Source organism: Cheilinus undulatus, linkage group 5, assembly GCF_018320785.1.
Source record: "Cheilinus undulatus linkage group 5, ASM1832078v1, whole genome shotgun sequence".
Lineage (NCBI taxonomy): Eukaryota > Metazoa > Chordata > Actinopteri > Labriformes > Labridae > Cheilinus > Cheilinus undulatus.
The window spans coordinates 21,510,279-21,528,670 of record NC_054869.1 but is presented as its reverse complement, the minus strand read 5'-3'; the positions used below and the strand labels follow the sequence as shown (position 1 = coordinate 21,528,670).

Below are 18,392 nucleotides of genomic sequence, written 5' to 3'. Positions count from 1 at the left end.
TATATAATACTATTTATAATATATATTTTTATATAATAATAGATAGATTTATATTACTTATTTATTATTATTTTGTTTCTTCTATTTCTCATGAAGGAGAGAATAGACTATCAGTGTGGTTCATTTGATTTGTGTATATTATCATGTTATTTTAAACACTTGCACTGTGGATTTGTTTACATGTGGTTGTATTGTTCTTACATCCACATTACTTTGTTTAATATATTTTTATGCACATTTGATTCCAACCTAAGGTACACCAAACAGTGAAAGTGTCCATTCTGTACCAGTTCTTCGAAGAAAAGTATTTTTATCTACAAGAGTTACCGGTACCTCTTATGGCCATAAGGTGCCATCTTTAATGCACATTTATCTTTATTTATTTATGGTATTTCAATGTTTCTGCTACATTATTTTGTTTAAAGTGGAAGTGTTGCTTTTATATGCACATTTGATTTCTATTTAAGGTACATGAAACAGTGAAAGTTTATCTTTCTGTACCAGTTTTTCTTAGATTTAGTGTGTGTATAAGTACTTTTGAACATTTTGAGCACATTTAAACAATACCCTGATAATAATGATAACCATGATAATTTTGGTCACAATAACCATTATATGAAATTTTCATATCGTTACATCCCTAAAAGTGTGTGAGGTTGCAAGGTTAAACAGACATGACATGACATTACATGATACAAGTGATGACAGGCAAGTCTCAGCATGGAGAAGATGAAATTCAACACTTTATTTTACAGGACTCAAATTGGGAGAAATCTCTGTGATTAAGAGTTGAAGGCATTGTTTGCTATTCAACAAAACCTTTCAGCACTGATCTAAACCATGAATGGTGAGTGTTCTGACATTTTTTTCACTTGTCATCAGAGAGCAATCAGTAATGTAAATCAAAATTTATCCTCACAGGACTGACCCTGTTGGTGCTGCTGTATGCTGCTGGACTTGCTCTGTGCTCTCCAGGAAAAAAAGTTCCAGGCATGTCCTCTCTTGTTCGTCAGACATGTTAACCTTGCAAAGCAGATGTCCTTGTTTTTCACTGGCGAATCCATCTTGTTAAGCACCCATCTGAAACGTTTGGGCCCGATAAGAAAGTGACAGCACCAATCAGCGACAGGGGGGCAGCACTTTCAGGCCCAGCAGAGTCGTGACGTTAACAAGCAGCAGCAAGAGCTGGTGCATTTATGGAGGAAGAGATTAGCGTGGATGCTGCTAAAGCGCCAGTTTTATCAGAACTTGACAACATTTCATTGTTAAAAGAAGAACAAGGAACAGCAATGAGTTGTTTTCTTTTCAAAAATGACAAAAGTTGAATACTTACATGTCTATAGTCACCATGGTTCGCGTTATTCCTTAGTAGCTGCACACACGCAGCTCGATAACTGCTACGTCACGTGTTTTGTTGCTCTGATTGGCCCGTAGAGAGGTGACAGAACGTTCATCCAATCACACTCTGAGTTTTTTTCAAATCCTCTGCCTTTTTTCAAACGTTTCCTATTGAAGCTTTGTGTGGATGTGTGAAACAAATCCATCTGGCGTGTCAGGTTATAAACATGTAGGGTTAATAACAAATTTAATTTTTAAATTTAAACTATGTGCTTTATGTTACAGATGGATCTATATACACGTTCTTTTGTGAGAAACCAGGATGTGCAGACGATGTGAAAGCAGTGTACTGTAATGATGTAGAACTCTTGAAAGACGCTAAAATACCCGAGTGCACTGGCCTTCCACCACCCCAAAAAATCTGTCAACATGCAGGTCAGGCATTTGTTTCTACTGATACAAATAAAGGATGTGAATTTGAGGGGGATGGAGTGCATCTGGAGACGAAAAATTGTACAGGTATTTATCTGTCCTTTCCTATCTGTCTTTATTTTCAGATTACATTTCTAGTAGTTATTTCAGACATCTTGTTACTGCATAAAAAAAACAAACTAAAATCGTTTGCTTTTCTTCCTAGGAAACACCGTTTGTGCTTTCAATAGGGGTAAGGTTTCCAGTATACACACTAAATCATGCTGCTCAGTGTTTTACTGACCATTGACACATTTTGTTTTTCCTATAATCTTCACATGATCACCAACCACACCAGAGTTGACTGAAAAAGAGGTTGTTGGAGTTATAGGTGAGTTCTAAACGCAACAAATCTGTTTAATTTTACGAACTCGCACCTTGAAAGCTTTGCTTTCGGATCAACAACTGTATATGGATGCCAGTGTTAAATCTTCCTTCAATACCAACTGTATTTACTACCATCTGCAGCTTTATTAACATGAAAAATATCATACTTTTGCCACTAGTGCAACTTGCTTTAACGTAGCAGTCCTCTTGTCTTCATGCTTTCGCTCAAGGCTAAATATTTGTCTCTTGAAAACCAAATATCAGGTGAGGGCACATTTTAAATAATGTGTTGTATTTATTGTTTGTGTAGGTGTGTGAGTGTACTTTTTCAATTTTCATATTCATATTTCATATTTCATATCTTGCTTCCACAGCTGGAGCAGTAGTACTATTGGCCCTCATAATAGCCTTGATAATATATTGCAAATGCTGTAAGAGGAGACAAATGACCAGCAACACAAATGGACAAGGTAATAAGAACATGTAATTGTTAAAATGTGTTTATTTATCTTCATACCACTGACATATCTGTATTATTGAAATGACTCTGTTTCAGATATGGGCACCCTCAGGGAGCCACCGAGCTGTAAGTAAACATTTAATCATCTCACAGTATGATCAGTTATACATGATAATAAGTTAATTCTTAGCTGTTTTCCAATCTTTCAGTTTCTCTCAATGGTACTGGTGATCGTGCCTCTCCCTCCCAACATGATGGAGCTTAAACTTCAACAGTCTCATCACATTATTTGTCTCCTATTTTGATAAAGGAGTTATAAGCAGTTTGGACTATGAGCTGCTTAGCATTTATTATGAATTTTGAGTTTTCATTATCTGTAAGCCATAGTCATCAACATTTCAATAAATAATGGCTTGAAATATTTCATTCTATGTGTAATGAGTCTTTATAATACATGGCTTTCACTTTCTGAAATGAGTGACAAGAAGTTTTGAACTTTTCATGATATTCTAATTTTCTGAGATGTACCTGTACTTCAACTATTAACATAAAGTAACTGTCATCTTAGGGTAAGATTGAAATCGGATTTTAACTGTCCAAAATTGCTGTAACAATGTGTAACAAGGGTAAATGTGACCCATTGAGATGGATAGAAAGCAACCTGCAACACAACCCCAACAGCTGATTCCAACACAAGTCTGACAAAGCAAATAATCAGTCATCATGTAGTATTTCTGGCCATCCTCTGTCTCTGTCCTTGGTGTTTCCTTCAGATATAGATGGATATAATTTTATGGATTAACTCAACAGTAAATCCAAAACAACCCCAGCATACTGGCCCTTTGTACCAAATGTTGCACAGAGGAATGTCCCCATATTCCACCTGACATTAGTCTGGACTTACAGCAGGGTGTTTACTGTCTCTTGGATCCAGAGATTGCGCTACTGGGTAAATTAAGACTGAAAAGTAAACACACCATGTTAAGAAATTTTGCCAGAAATTGACACAGATTGTATTACTTCAAAATGAAAATTCATTAAATGTTAGCATACCATTTGGACTGTGGCTCTCTGACACTGATAGCTGTGGACCCCCAGAGAAATTGACTGTTTGATTGAGGAATGAAAGTTAAATGCTTTACAAGGTACTGAAACCCTTCCTGGGTTGTATGGAAAACCTACCAACCCACATAATTAATGAATGGTGCCATTGTAAAATGAATGTAAAATTAAAAGTAAAATGTATCTCAATGATAATCTCGGGAATGCCAGAGCTCACAACATTTTGACATATTTATGAAAAGATGATGATTTCTCTGGTGCTAACTGAATGTGAAGCGAGAAAACCGTTTTCTATGTCATGTTTGGGTATTTAAATAAAATCCTGAAGCTGTGCAAACTGAAGAGTTATGTGTCATTCTGTCCGGCCTGCAGAGGGCGCGAGAGGCGCGCCTCTCATGTTGTGTGTCCGGTGCGGTCCGGTGGCGCACTGAATGGCGTGCTTGTATGTAAAGGGGCAGGGCAGAGACGTAGGGAGACACACAGGGCTTCTTGCTGCCCTTAGTGAAGGAGTGTCTCTGCAGTTGTACACAGGGCAGTCTGTGGTGGAAACCCACACAGCGTAGTTTTTCTTCAACGCATTTGTTTATGTGAGAGGGGGGATCGACTTGCTTGGAGGAAAGGGTTTCCTGCGAGGACTGCAGCAGCAACTCAGGAAAATACAGTTTCTAAACGACCATCCAGAGGAGACGACTGCCTGGTAAGGCTGATGGGAGTTTGATTCAGCTAGTGTGATATCTGGTTAATACACGTTCAAAAAGATCAACGTTGCATTCAGTTTATGTTTTGTCAGTCTTCAGGTGTTTTGACAGGTGAAAAACTGCTGGTGCGTTTTTAGCGTTCCGCTGTTACACATTAAAAATGATGCATTAAAACCAATCTAAACTTGGTCATTGTCAACAAAACAACTAGTAAAGGCAATGTAAATGCCGAGGTACTTACAACGAGCAACGTTTACTACCTGCTTTACACATCTGGATGGGTCATAATCCCCACCCTGATTATTGTTGACTTTATTTCTAGACTGGAGAAAGAATCAAACACATATTAGATAATCTACCCAAATAGAATTTTTTTTTAACCTGATAATAAATGAGTTCACATTTTCTCATGTTGTCTTAAAAATAGGGAAATATTCCATTAGATAAAGAAAATTGTGAAAAGAATTTGTCAGTTACAAAATTACACCATTTGTAAAATTAGGACAATTATTTAAAATATTTGTTCTTTTTCTGGTTTGTTTCTGTCCAAGAATGACCGGGTAACCTAGGAGTAATGATATTTAATATATATGTTTTAAAGTTTGATTTGAAAATAACAACTTCAAAGTGAGACAATGCAATGGCTGATGGGCTGCTTTCTCACCTGTCAGGTTCACACTGAAATTTTATTACGTCTGTAATAAAACTATTCAGTACAGCTGTTGGAGTATGAGTACTATTGGTTGGCTTACTTTTGACTGATTTCTTCATGAGTAAGTCTGTTGGTTGTGTCCTGTAACTGTCCTGCACTTTTACAGAGAAACTGGAAGTCTGTCTAGAATGATGGGAAATGAGGCAAGCCATCTGAATATTGTGAAACACATTCAAGGGAAAAAGGAAGAAAGTCTCTGGTTTAAACCATCAAGATAATGACTGTCAGGCTCTGGTGTGAATGAGTTCACAATAAAGCTTAGACCTCTTCTTATCACTATTAACTTTTGGCCTCTTTTAACTTCCTTTGTAATCCTTATCATACATTTGCTGAATCCTTCCAGCTCAACACGTAGGCCTACCTTGTTGCCAAGTGACCGGTTTTCCGAATATATTATTTGTGTACATTAGGAGATCCTGTACTTAACGTCCCTTCATTTTACTGGCATGAGCCTCAGTATTTATCACACTATCACTGCTCTTGACAGTGAAGTGTTACATTTCTTCTCCTAGTTATTTAGAGCCAGGCTGTCACTGTGAAGTAGATCTGCCAGCACAGAAACAGGAGATAAGTGGTTATCTTAGATATTCTGATTATTTAGAGCTGGGAGGTTCAACAGCAGTAATGCCAAGTGATCTTTCGGGACTAATTACTCAATAATAGATCAGCTGCTTGATTAAAATCTTATATAATTGGAAAAAACTTAATTTTGACTTGGAAAATAATGTTATTGTTTCAGGGGGCGAGTTTTATGTAGTTCTGAGAGAGGCAAGCAGAGTCAATGATTTGATGATCTTGATTGTTGTTTGCCTTTTCTCTAGTTTAACCTCCCTTTCAAGCAAGCTTGAAACATCTGGATACAGAGGAAAACATCCTGGATATACCAGCTACATCCTGCATCTCATTTTACCCTGTTACAGTCTTGCATGTTGTAGACTTTTTTATCTCTTTTTCACAGATGTGAATAGATCCACAAACTAATGACTCTTATATATAACCTACATACTGGGGTTTTGCTTATTTGGAGACAAAAAAATGACCGTAAAAGTCTGTCTGTTTCACAGCTAGGCTTCAGGATGAGGATAAGGTGTCACACAGCATTGTGAGCCTGTGGTTTCTGTTAGGAGCTTCCTGTTTGTTCCTCGTTTGACTGGGCGGCAGGGTAATTGGTCCAGCTTGGGTCAGGTTGGTCAGCTTGGCGCAGAGGATTTTTGAAAGGGAAAACAGCTCATGCAAATCCCCTCCTCCTCTCTCCTTGGGACAAACACCTGAGCTCCTGTGCTGTGCTGCCTTCTGCCCTTGCACTGATAAGTTGCTTGTCAGAGTGAGCCGCAGTGTATTATGCAATGTTTTCCATTTGAGTGGCAGCAGGAGTGTCACAGTGATGTGGAGCCAAAACCTTATCAACATATTCACATTTAAACTCTGGCAGATAAATTCCCTCTTTGATTAGGGTTGAAATGATGACTCTGATGGAATCATTTATATACTAGTAAACTTAGCACAAAAAGTAAGGAAATGTTTGTTTGGTTGATTATTTCTTTGTTGTAACAATGCTTGTTGTCATTAAAACTTAAACCATTGGAAAGCCTGTTTAATTCTGTTTGCCATATTTTTATTGAACATGCATTTGTGGGATGAGCAGCAGAGCTGAGTATGTGGGTTGTGCCCATAAAAAAAAGGCCACATCTTTTTTTCAGACTGCAATCCACCAATCAACACCAAACAAGAGTCAAAGGCAGAAAAAGCTGTTCGGCATTGGCAGAGAAGAACAGGCATTTTTTTCATGGGCACAACCCACATACTCAGCTCTGCTGCTCATCCCACAAATGCATGTTCCTTATAAATGCAGTACCATTTAAAAGGGAAATGAACAGGCTTTCTAACAATATAAGATTCATCGCCAAGAGGCATTGTTACAGCTAAGAAATAATCTCCCAAACACACATTTCCTTAGTTTTTGTGCTGTTTATTTAACCTTGCTTTTTCCAAACAGAGCCAGATGGGTTTTTTTTTTACCCTTATTCTGCTTCGTGAGCTCCCTGTGAAGAGGTGGCATGACAAATAGCAACTATATGGTTTTAGTGTAGTCTTGTGATTTTAGGTCAAAGAGCACTCTGTACTCTGCTCATACTGTAGCATGGGATCAACAGTGATAGGACAAATAAGAGGCATATGAGGCTCATTAAGACAGTTACATAAGTCAGCGGCCTCAACAGTAGTTCTCAGTGCTCCCTCTGATTCCTGATAGTGGACTGACTGCCCCATGTGTCCACACATGCACACATGACAAGGGTGTGGCCTCATGTTGGCTCTGGTTACGTGGGAGATATTCGGATTAAGAAAGGCCTCAAGGTGTTGTGATAATGAAATCCGGCACCTCGTCTTGTTTGTGTGTTTAGTGTAACCTTTCCTTCTACTACACCAACTCCGTTTCCCCCTCAGAGGATCCTCTCTCACTCCCGCCTGCAGTGTTGTATTCTGGGTCGAAGAAGCGCTAATGTGCTGTGTCCCAGGTGCAATGAGTTGAAAGCATGACAAGAGTGTTTGTTTTCTTTCCAGCACTCCTCATCTCAGGTTATTCCACGCCACGTCATTCTCTTCTTGTTTCTATTCTTCAGCTCAGTTATCTTTAATCACATCACTTCGGTTACAGTCAAACACCACAGCAAGCAGCAGCACTTATACGAGGGTTATTGTTGTTTCCAAACACTTTGGAAAAAGAATATTGAAGGAAAAACAGGAGCACATACATTTAACATCTAGAAAGAATTTAAAATGTGGGCCCCCTCTGACCACAGCACACTTTCCCACTTTTGGTCAGTCGTAGATAATCTCAGGCCTGAGCTTATCATCGTAGATAAGCTCAGGCCAAGAGATTTTGGTGGCACCTCTGGAAGTTGTTTACATATGGTTTTGCTTTGCTTGGTAATAGGCTTGGGTATTGTTTGGGTTTTTCTTATACTGGTGCTAAATGGATACTTTATATACAGTGTCGATGCATAAACAGTGCCTGAATCAATATTTTTGTGGGAAAAAAAATGTGTTGAAAGTCAGTGGTAGAATAAAGGCTGTCAGGGTATCTTAAATAAATTGCAGAAATATCTTTATAAGATGCCAGTCCAACATGGGACAAGAAAAGGAATCCAGAGCAACTCAACACATAAATCACACAAATTCCATCACATTTTTTCTTGCCTTTCATTTCAGATGCCAGGGTATTGAAATGAAGGAATGGTTGAAATGATACCTGTGTTGTATTTTGGTCCGGTAGGTATCGGTACCGGTTTTCGACACTCATCCTTACTTGGTAGACTACATTTGTAGATGCAGTGATGTACTGTTGTAAGTGACGATGGTTTTCTAAAGGGTCCACGCTGTAACATCCATCACAGAATGATGCTGGTTTCTGATGCGGTGCCGCCTAAGGGACTGATGGTCACAAGCATTCAATGTCATTTTTTGGCCTCGCCCCTTACATGAAAAGATTTCTCCAGATTCCCTGGATCTTTTGATTTTATTATGGACTGTAGGAATTATTTTTTTGTAAATGGTTGGACTATTTGCTCATGCAGTCCTTCACAAAGTGGAGAACCTAGCATCCTTGTTGATTTTGAATGGCTGAACCTTTCAGTAGGGCTCCTTTCATACCCTATCATAGTACAAGCACCTATTACCAGTTAACTTGCTTACCTGTGAAATATTGAAATATTCCAGGTGTTTTTTGGGCATTCCACAACTTTCACAGTCTTGTCTTGCCCCTGTTCCAACTTTTTTTGGAATATTTTGCGGGCATAAAATCAAGAAATTGTTAGTTATTCTTTAAAAGACATAGTTTATCAGTTTGAACATTAAGTATCTTGTCATGTGTTATTTTCAACTGGATATAGCCTGAAATGGATTTGCAAAGCAATGTTTTGTTTTTATTCACATTTCACAAAGCATCCCAGCTTTTTTGGAGTTAGGATTTGTTCTTTGTAGGTCCTACTGGAGCATGTTTTTTGGTGTACAGTGATTTAATTAGAATAAGTTGTTGGATGACCTAAGATTAAACATGTGATTAGCATGTTGTGTTATATGTGATTACGTTTTAATGGATGATCTAGTTTTGCCAATTAATGGCAAAAATTAGATAGTTGTCCATAAAACGCACCCCAAAATATTAAATGATTGGATAAGTATAACAGTATAATATAATAACAATAAATTTTGTTTAAAGACCTAAAAGAATATTGTTTAACTTGCAGACTAAGTGAAATGACTGATAGATCCATCCATCTCCATATGTACCACTTTCCCCACTCAAAGTTGTGTGGGGCTTTCACCCATCTCAGCTGTCACTGAGTGCTTGTTTACAATGTCCTTTACTGGATTGATAAAAGCAGTTCATTGCTCATCACAATTGCAGTTGATGGTAAATAGGTAACTCTTGATTCCAGGGTCCTTTTCCATCCCATATTCACTCAGCCCTAGTGGTAGAAGATGCTGCTGTTGGGGAAGAAGAAGATGAATAGGACAGGGGTAAGATTAAATCCCCTTGTGTATTTATTGGGTAGTTTAGCCTCCACACTTGTGTTCAGTTGTTTCACACCTCTACCTCAGCACAGAGTGAGCTGCTCTCTGTCTTTTATCTGTTTTATTGTCCTCATTCATCAGCCACGCTGCACTCATGTCAGCACATACCACATACAACTGATAGCCACCAGGACTTCATAGTCAACTGTCTTTTATTATCACTACCATGATCAATGTTCAGCCTAGGTGATAAAAAATGTGCAGTAAAACAAAATGTCCTGCAGAATACTTTTCACATAGTAAATGTACCGTAAACTTTACCAGATGCAACAAAAGAGGAGCATGTCTTTTATTTTCATATCTACGTTCAAGCTCTTAAGGGAATTGTTTCAAAGTTTTTAAGGCTTTGGTGCTTTTCAGTACTCTGGACTATCAAAATAGCAGAGAGTGTTTTGTTGTTGTTTGTATTTTGGTATCAAAAATTGGTTATTTAAAAAAATACTGGAGTATTAAGTATTAATAGTATTAAGCCTCTAATAAATCTGAGGGCCCAGCAGTGTGGGGTATACTGTATATTACAGTACCTCCCAGTATTATGTTCTTTAGAGTGCTGGCATCAGCTGTAGAGAGCAGAAATAGTCTTCCTAAGGAGGCCCTCAGTGGTAATTGGCTCATTATTGTGCCCCCCCTTTGTAATGATTGGCCCGTTGGAAGGTAACAGGCAGAGCGATTGGTTGGCACCCCTTCAGGAATTCAGATTATCTGGAGGTTGTGCTGTTTGTTGTGGTTTGTTGTTGTTGTTGTTTTGGCCATGCTGAGCCCCCCCCCCCCCTTTTTGCTTCCCTGTCCTGCTATTGACAAGGGTTGCAGAGGCCCACTCACTGGAGTTAGAGAGCTGGAAGGAGACACTACTTTATGATAAAACATTCAACTGCTCTAAGCTTTGCCCACTGCAATTTCAGATCTGGGCGGATGCATGGGCAGAGTTTCCCATCATGCCCTTGGACAAAGAGTTGAGACGTGTGCTCTATGTGTTTAGTTGTGTGCTTATCCCTGCTGGGGTTCTTTTGGTCATTTTTCTGGTGGATTGTTGTTGTTTTTGATGTGAGACACATTTGCACAATGTGTGAAGTTATCCACCGAGTTACAGTTTGACTTTAGGTGCTCCTAAAAGATTCATATTGTTCAGCAGTATGCAACAGACAGAGGGGTTGAGCTGAAACCGCCCTGAACTTCCTGACTAACAGTTACAACATGCTCACCTGTCAGTCAAATGAAATAGGCCCCTAATTATGAGACACTTTTTCCCTTAAAATAACCAAAACAGTTGAGTTTAGAAAACCAAAGCACCCCCATACAGCGTGTCACAATAAAGATATGATATCATTTATGTTCCTTTTTTATTTCTGCTATGTCGAATTGTCATTGTCTTTTATAAACACCCTCAAGTGAACTCTGGAGGATCTGCAGGTCTTTGCAGTACCATATTTGCCACATATTTTAAACCCTGGAGGTTACCACTTAGTCAAAAAAAAAAAAAGGAGAGCTGGTTGGTAAAGGTAAATACTGTATGTGGGAGATAGAATCTGAAAATCTGGAAGGAAAATCTTCCCTCTCCTCTCAAGCTTGGGATTATTGATTTCTGATCAATAAAGGCGGCTGAAGAAATCCCTTCCTACTGCTACGATCGATTGGTCAGAGAATAATAAAGTCATCCCAACAGCAGTATGCAGATAATAAACCTGTCACAGAGGACCTTTGGACTGCAGGGCACGGCTAAGTAAAACTGGGAATGACTGGGATGGGCAGTCTCTCTTTTCTTTTCGATGTCATGTGATCATGTTTGCAATGGGCTGTGAGTGACGTTGGACGCTGAGGCAGCCTCAGCAGATATCACTAGCGGTTGATTATAATGGGCTTGCTGTAATGAGTCCTTGTCTCGAGCTATAGTGTATATCAGGCCATCAGGGCAGCCTCTCCCTGCCTCTCTGTCTTTGGAGAATGTCATTTCTGTTTTCTCTCTATTTACTCATCTCTTTCGTCCCCTCCCCAGTTCCTTCTCTGTAGTCATGTGGCTCTGTGGATGCAGAGGGGGACCTCTTCCTACTCCTCCTCCTCCTTCTCACTGCTTCTCATGCAGAGTGGAGCTAGAGTAAGACGCTCTTTGCATAACAAACACTCAGGCTGAGATCTGTACTCTGTATTTATGTTGTCTTAAAGAAAACATGAAAATTACATAAACTTTCAGTTAAGTTTGCGCTTTATTTTGCAGACATTCTTATTTTCTCTGTGGTCTGATAAAAGTGCTTTATGTCGGGGTGAAGTGAATGGTGTCGGGAGGAACAAGGATGTGACTCAAAAATATTTGGTTGGCTTGTTGGTTTGTGACTGATAATATGATCAACAGCCTCAAACCAAGGGAATTTCTCTTTCTTATCAGTAGAGCTGCCTGACTAACGCGGCATATCCTTCACTTTGTGGTACTGCTGCTGCTGGTTTTTTCCACATGTCGCTACATCGTTCCATCGTCCTACTTTGACCTCATGAATGCAACTTTAGGCTTATGGTTCCAAAAAGTTTTTACATATGCGGAGATCCCTTTTACCAGATTCAACATGAATTGTGCTCCAGACCACCACTCCAATGTACTCAGGCCGGGTACATTTGCATTCACACTGACCAAATGGAACTGGACATTGAGCTCAAGTCTACTTGGATCTGGGCCCAGGCCCCTAATGTGAAAGCCCCCCAAATGAAGCTTGACGAATGGTCTTATTGTACATTGTAGTTTGGGAAATCAGGAGGGAAGTACCCTCAATTAAAGTAAGTGGCCATTAGTGTTACAGGTTCAGTTCATGAATTAGCTATTTAGACCAACTGTTTTGTACCATTTATGACAATGTGTATTGAATACAATAAATTAGTTCAAAAGCAATAAATCCATAGTAGCATGGATCCGAATATGAGAGTGTAACAAGCTTTACGCTATAGAGGAGGAGGCTGGGATGGAGGAGGTTAAGCTTTGTCAGCAGCAGTAGTGTGGTGCATCAGCATTAATTCAAGCTGGGATTAGTGAGAAGCACATCATATTTGAATACATTGCTGTGTTTAGAGAAAGGTGTGATTGGCTGTGGGGAATGGGAGGTGATAATTAGGATCAGCTGGCCGTCAGCTGATCACAGCTAGGCGTATGACTACCTTGAGCTAGCTGCAGTTTGTTACACTTCTGCACTGGCTTCTTTTTCAACACTAGAGGTTAACACTTGATTACCTACTAAGGCTACATGAACAGACAGACCAAACGTCCACATGTACAGGTGCATCTCAAAAATTAGAATATCATGAAAAAGTTTGTCTGTTTCCCTGTGATTTTATTTAAATCAACAATCCACTGTCTCAAAATATTAGAATACCACACAAAAAAAAATCAGTCCAAAAATGAATTTATAATACAGAAATATTGACCTTCTGGAAAATTATGCTCATTTGAGCACTCAGTAATTGGTTGGAGCTCCTTTTTGCACAAATTACTTCATCTATGCGGTGTGGCATGGAGCCAATCTGTGGCACTGCTGGGGCATTATGTAGCCCAGCTTGCTTTTGATAGCAGCCTTCAGCTTGTCTGTGTTGTTGAGTCTGGTATCTCTCATCTTCCTATTAGTATTACCCCAGAGATTCTCTATGGGGTTCAGGTCAGACCAGTTGGCTGGCCAATCAAACACAGTAACACCACGGTCAGCAAACCAGTTTCTAGTAGTTTTGGCTTCGCTGTGGGCAGGTGCCAAGTCCTGTTGGAAAAGGAAATCAGTATCTCCATAAAGCATCTCAGCAGATGGAAGCATGGAGTCCTCTTAAATCTATTGGTAGACGGCTGACAGCATTGACTCCGACAGAGACAGTGAACCAACAGCAGCAGATGACATGGCACCACAGACCCTCACTGAGTGTGCCTCTCTGATCTTCCTCCAGACTCTGGGACCTTGATTTTCATATGAAATGCGTGGTTTAATTTCATATGGAAATTTAACTTTCTGAGAAAAAATCTCTGGAAAATTTTGATTTTTTACATAATATTCTAATTTTATGAGTTGCAACTGTATATGCACCAGATATTATTAGACTTAACATCAGGATAAACCCCTTTCATTTGGGGAGAGAGCATTGACCAATCTTCCATTTTGCCATTTCAGTATAGCAGTAAATGTTTACTCACACTGGTTATCCATCTAGTCAATCATCCTCATGGGTTGCCACTGTGGCTCCAGACTTTATGTCTTGTTTAGACATCTTGTTCACACACTATCTCACATATTCTCCAGCTCTGCAGTGCTGCATAGAGCCCAGTTAATGCTGGCAGATACTGTTGTAAAGCTGCAGCACAGCTTGTTCCTCAGAGCGACAGTGAAAACAAACAAGCCCCTGAAAGATACAGTGAAATATAACAGATGCACCAAAATCAATCCAACATAATACCTACCTAAAGACATGAGAGAGAGGAAGCATGCTTCAAATAGATATTTATTTGGTGATAGATGGTGTTCACTTGTGTGCGCATGTTGAATCTGTAAATGTTAAGTTCTGTTTGCCTGTCTGTGTTTTTGCATAATTGTTCTGTTTAAATTTGGGTGGAACCAAGGCAGAGATCCTGCAGCGGTGGTGTTACTTTCTCTTATTGTGTTGGGTTTGATGAGCTGAAATTTCAGTTTGACTGAATGTTTTACAAAGACGGTGTTTGTCTCCTCTATGAATGTCTGTCTGGCCCCCACCAAACATTTTCTGCTGCATGCTGACATATCATTTGTTTATTATTGTCTGGCTTTTTTGTCTGTTGATCATTTCTGTTCTGCTGTTAAAGAAGAGACCACACATGTAAATGTTAGCTTCTAAACCTCATGATTCATAACAGGACATGACACATTTCACAGAAGCAGCTGTTTAACACGGCTGGGGTAACTAAGCCAATTATGTAACACACCAAGGAGGGAACAAGTGTTCACACAAGGAATCATAATGATAATGACAAATGCCGTGCAACACTAAGACATCAAACCTTGTAAAAATGCCATTTTTGTTATGTGTTCTAGCATATTAGCTTGATTTAAATTTGCTTGGATGGAGTGTAGGAGCTGTAGTTGAGGATGATCGCAGTTAAGATGATGAAGCTGATCCCCCACAGGCTCAGCTAAGCAGGCTCCTGATGCATCTTCTTGATTGTGTCCAACCAAATCCAGAGATCTGTGCTTATCTAACATTTCACAGTCAGGGGTTGTGAAGGTCATGGAGGCCCAGTAGTCCCCCCCCCAGACCTCTACAACCACCAGCTTTGCTAGTCTGCTATTGATTCTCCATTATGTCTCCTATCTGCTGCAGTAATCCAATAGTATCTTGGGACTGAAGCAAAGCAGGACAGAGAGGGAGCTAAATGTAGCATCTGTGGCCTGGTGATAGAAAAGAGCCTACCTGAAACCTCTTAACCCCTTGTTGGTTCACTGTTTCACTTAGCTGGATTCATGCCTTTAGTGTTATCTCTCTATTGAGGGAATATTACCACTGAGTCTTGACAGGTCAGACGCATTGGATCTGCATTTTTATCATACCAGACGGCCCATGTCTACTCAGCTACATATTTTCCTTGCCAGAACTGCTGGGCTACAGAGAGGCTATTTGACTTCCATACGGACAGACAGGCACCCTTGGCAATAGCCCTGAAACCATGGAGAAGATACGACATGAGAGCCAGTGTTTGATCTGTTCTCAAGTGTGTTTGTTTGAAGGGTGGTAGAATTTCTTACAAGGGTGTGGAGACAAGCATGAAATAGAGCTGTTCAAAACCAGAGGGGCTGAAGTGAAAAGTAAGTAGAATGCATTCATACCGCACAATTTAAGAGCAGAAGTCACAAAGTGTAACAAAAGCAGAAAAGATAAAGTGACCGAAAGGAATTTTGTTTACCAACTCCAAGTTTTTGACAAACTGGGTCACTGGAAGAGGTGTCGCTGGATTTATTGACAGGAATGGTAATGACTGTCATTGCCAAAGCAAAATTAAACAACTATATAGATACTCCAGAAATATTTGAGAACACTGTTATAAGTTAATACTTTATATACATATACAGTGATTAACAAATTTATTAGACCACCTGTCATATTTGTCTCAGAGACCATCCAGCATCATGAAGTGCTTTAATGCGGACTCTTTCATTTTCAGTGAGCTCTCCACGTTTTACCATTTTGAACAGGAATGAGGGATTTCAAACTGAATTCACCTTTTTATACCCAAATTTGAGCCAACTCACTGGGCTTCTCTGAGAAGTCAGAAATTAATCAAGCGTAACAATCAACCACTAAAACTCATTTTTTCTGTTCAGAATGCAAGTAAATAACTATAATTTGACATATTAATCAAGAAATAATAATGTGCTTTACTATTTTTTCAGGGGGTTTTTTGTACATCAGTAAATTTGAAAATTCATGGATAACAATAGTAATTATATTTTTGCATTAAAAATATCATTTTGGTTAAAGAGCTTCTACATATTGGTGTCTTAACCATTGCAGAAACCTAAAAAATGATTTTGGTAATTACCAGTGCTGTCAATTTAGGGTAGCTGTGGCATAAACCTTATTTTGGATGGTGGTCTAATACATTTGTTTAGCACTGTATTTATTTATATAAATATTAATAGATACTGGCCTAAAGGCAGTCAGTTACGAATGGTGTGGCTAAGTGTTCAAATTGTGATTCACAAAGCCTCATTTGTTCCTCTGTGACTCTGCTGCTGAAGCATGGCTCAATAAGCTCTTTCTGATGGCTTCATACAGCAGGCAGATGAGGGGATGCATTTGACTTACACCATATGGACAAAAGTATTTTAGTATGAACTTTGACATGGAGTTGGTTCCACTTTTGTACCTATAACAGCCTCTTCTTGGAAGTATTTCCCCAAGATTTTGGAGTGCTTTTGTTAAAATTTGTGGTAATTCATTCTGTAGCGCATTTATGTGGTACTGATGTTGGATGAGAAGGCCTGGCTTGCAATCTCCCTTGCAGTTCCTCCTAAAGGTGCTCAGTGGGGCTGAGGTCAGGACTCTGTGCGGGCCAGTCAAGTTCTTCCACACTGAACTCATCAAACCATGACTTTATAGTCCTTGCTTTGTGCTCTGGTGCACAGTCATGTTGGAACAGAAAAAGGCCTTTGCTGAACTGTTGCCACAAAGTTGGAAGCATAGCATTGTCCACAGTTTTTTAAAGCATTAAGATTGCCTTCACTGCAGATAAGGGGTCTAGCTTAAACCCTGAAAAACAGCCACTTACCATAATACCTAATGCACCAAAATTCACAGTTGGCACAATCCAGTCTGACAGGTAACGCTCTTCCAGAGACAACAATCTGACTGCCAAAAGGTACAGCCCCACTGAATCTCTCTGTGCAGCAAGCAGATGAAGCATCATGCCCCGTCCACTTCCGTTGCCTACTATGTTTGTTTTAACTGAGGTGTCTTATCATTAATACTGGCTCCATAAGGTACACAGTTCACTAGCATTTCATTTCCGTGGATCAGCGCCATTTGAGCCTCTGGCGCATGGGAGCTACATGCAAAGCATATTGGGAACTTGATGCAGCACCAGGCCGTAAGGCTGCAGCACTTTAAAACATATTTTTTCCTTTTATATATGAAATCCATGAAATGAAGTTCAGTTTTCATCAAAAAGACACCTCAATTCAAAAAACATAGTAGACAATGTAGGTGGATGGAGAATGACGCTCCAGTGGAAGTTCAGAACTCTTCAGCTGTGGAATCAGCAGAGAGTTGGGGACTTTTACACACCTTAACAGTCGTTGACCCCACTATAATTTTTTGTGGTCTTCTGCTTCATGGCCAAGTTGCTGTTGTTCCTAAATGCTTCCACTTTCTAATGATATCACTTACAGCTGATGGAATAGCCAGCAGGGCTGAAATCTCATAAACGGTCTCATTGCAAAGTTGGCATCCATCACTTTACCACGCTTGAAGTCACTGAGCTCCTTAGACAACCCATTTTGAATCACAAATCTTTGCAAATTGAGACTGCATGGCTAGGTGCTTAATTTTATACACCTGTGGCTACAGGTCTGACTGAAATACCTGAATTCAGTAATTAATGGTGGTGGCCAAATACACTGTATGCTGTGACTTTACATATGGGCTTTTTTATGCCCAGAGTAAAACCAAAGCCTGTAATTGTAAAAGTCCATTGAAATTTTCTCTGGTCTGTATTGTGCAGTTATGCTGTTGCAGTGCTAGAATGACAAGAGGATAGGAGCCTTCAACCATAACGTTTGATTAAAGGAACACCTTTTATTATAAAGGACAATGCAGCACCAAATTTGGTATCTTATATGGACGTATTACTCTTTCTCCAATCCTAAACATTTAAACAGAAGTTTATATGAAGTATTCATTATGAAAACCATGTAAAAAGCTCAATTGAAACATTTAAAACAAGTCCAACAAGTGGATTAGTGCTCCTCAGCATAAGTAGAAGTAAACAAAGGTAAACTTTTCAGTCATCTGATAGGCATAATGCACTTAAAGCCAAACTGGCTATTTAAGGTTAACCAGGGGATTTATTTCTTTTCTTCAGATCTATTCACATTATCTTTTTTGCTGGGTCCACATTTTTAGCATCAGCAGGAGACTCCATGATCTGTCTGTACTCCAGACCATCATTTGGTACATGCCAGCTAGCCACTTTTATGTGGTTAAACAGTTTAAATTATACTCAAAATGGTACATGTTCACAATAAGGTAAATTGGATTAACACAA

The 18,392-nt window shown here is 39.4% G+C and overlaps 1 protein-coding gene across 1 annotated transcript in view; it reads left to right on the top strand.

Annotated features, from left to right (window-relative positions):
- Positions 1-4,152: 4,152 nt before the first annotated feature.
- The window catches only part of pip5k1bb (phosphatidylinositol-4-phosphate 5-kinase, type I, beta b), a 55,009-nt gene continuing 40,769 nt past the window's right edge, over positions 4,153-18,392 (top strand). The window contains exon 1 of the mRNA XM_041787262.1: positions 4,153-4,355. The gene's annotated coding sequence lies outside the window, so the exon portion shown is untranslated. The remainder of the gene's footprint in view (positions 4,356-18,392) is intronic.